At 43.0% G+C, this 2,077-nt stretch overlaps 1 non-coding gene across 1 annotated transcript; it reads left to right on the forward strand.

Moving 5' to 3' along the window:
• The first annotated feature begins 1,233 nt into the window (after positions 1–1,233).
• Positions 1,234–1,420, forward strand: LOC122612013. Its single transcript, XR_006325585.1, has one exon. It is a non-coding gene; the product is annotated as a U2 spliceosomal RNA (small nuclear RNA).
• Positions 1,421–2,077: the final 657 nt, after the last annotated feature.

The following is a 2,077-nucleotide window of genomic DNA, read 5'->3' on the forward strand; positions in this document are numbered from 1 at the left end:
CCAGGCTCACCGCATGGTGTCCTGCCCTGGGGAGGTCGTCTCCCGGATTGCAAGAGAGGGCCTGAGAGAAGCGGTAAAGCGAAAAATAAACCGGGAGCCATCAGGCGACGAGATGGCCCACTTTCTCTCAGGCTCCACTCTATCCGGGGAGACAGCCAGCTTTGGCGACGCCGGATTCTGGTCGAGGGTGAGGATGGCCACCAAAAGGCAAGCTGTGCATCTGTGGGTGCGTTGGGCCTGGAGAGGAGGTGAGCTACTGGTCGAGTGTAGAGGACAAAGAAACCGACCAGTGGCCACCGACTCGAACTCCAGGTCCCAACTCATCCAACGTCTCAGGTGCGCAGCTCAGGATGAGTTCCTGACCATCCTCCTAAATAAACCCGACCAGGGGAAGGTGGCGAAGCTCTCCACGCTAACCCCAGTCAGCAACGCGTTCATACGCGACGGTAGCTCTACCAGGTTTGCTGACTGGCGGTTTATCCACAGAGCCCGACTGGGAGTCCTCCCAGTCAACGGAGCGATCCGATGGGGCAGCGGCGACAAGCGCTGCCGGGTCTGTGGATATCAGCTGGAGAGCGTTCCACACGTGTTGTGCCACTGCATACACCACTCAAACGCAATGCAGCAGAGGCACAACGCGGTGATGGATCGCCTCGCCAAGGCTGGCTCACGGCTGGGGACCCCCAGGGTGAACTGCCGCGTGGAAGGGGTCGTGACTGTTCCGTTCGAGAACGGGGCTGAAGCGTTTGATAGCGGAGGGGCGAGAAGGAAGAAAAATACCGCCCCCTAGCTGAAGACCTGCTCGCCTTGGGATACCAGGTAAAACTGGAGGTATTCATTGTAGGAGCCTTGGGCTCGTGGGACCCTAAGAACGAAAGGGTCCTCAAGACTTTGGGTGTCTCCAGGTTTTATGCTGGCCTGATGCGCAGACTGATGGTGGCCGACACCATCAGGTGGTCCCGGGACATCTATGTGGAGCATGTATCCGGGATCAGGCAGTTCACCCTGCCAAGTGGAGCTCCTTCCAACTAAAAAATTGAAATGTCTTAAAATAAATAAAAAGGAATAAATAAAATAAAATAAAAAAGGAGGGAAAAATAAACACAAATTTGAAAGATTTATATAATTTAAAAAAAAAAAAAACTGAAACAAAATTAATGTTGAACAAAAACAAAAAAAAATAATAATAAAAACAAACAATAACACTCACTTGGCCTGCCCCAGAGGCAGGCAAACATTAACTGGCCATTTGGCTAATTTTATATCTTTTCTTATCAGCTTAACATCTGATATTTCCTCCATTGGAGGACAACAAATGTTAAACTGATTTTTGGAATCAGACGGAGTGCTAGTAGCTTGCTCCACCTCTGTCGCGGGTTGGCCCGGTATTGCAGTACCGCCGGGATTCGGCCCAACTGAATAATAAAATCAAAATACTGATTTTAAATCGCAATAAAAACAAAAAATCGATTTTCGGACAAAATCCAAAAACCATCATCAAAAATTGGAAAAAAATTTAAAAAAAAAAACATTTTTTTTTTTTTGGTAAACACAGTTTGATTCGAAATTTAATTTCGAATTCAACGAGATATGACATTCCATATTTGGACCCATATTTCGAATGTTCTGATCAAAATACTGATATTTAAATCGCATAAAAACAGAAAATCGATTTTTGGACAAAATCCAAATATCATCATCAAAAATTGGAAAAAATTAAAAAAAAATTAATTTTTTTTTGTAAACACAGTTCGATTGGAAATTTAATTACGAATTCAACGAGATGTGACATTCCATATTTGGAACAATATTTCGAATGTTCTGATCAAAATACTGATTTTAAATCGCAAAAAAACAAAAAATCGATTTTCGGACAAAATTCAAAAATCATCATCAAAAATTGGAAAAAATTAAAAAAAAAAACATTTTTTTTGGTAAACACAGTTTGATTCGAAATTTAATTTCGAATTCAACGAGATATGACATTCCATATTTGGACCCATATTTCGAATGTTCTGATCAAAATACTGACATTTAAATCGCATAAAAACAGAAAATCGATTTTCGGACAAAATCC

This window comes from Drosophila teissieri, chromosome 2L (genome assembly GCF_016746235.2).
Source record: "Drosophila teissieri strain GT53w chromosome 2L, Prin_Dtei_1.1, whole genome shotgun sequence".
Taxonomy (NCBI): Eukaryota; Metazoa; Arthropoda; class Insecta; order Diptera; family Drosophilidae; genus Drosophila; species Drosophila teissieri.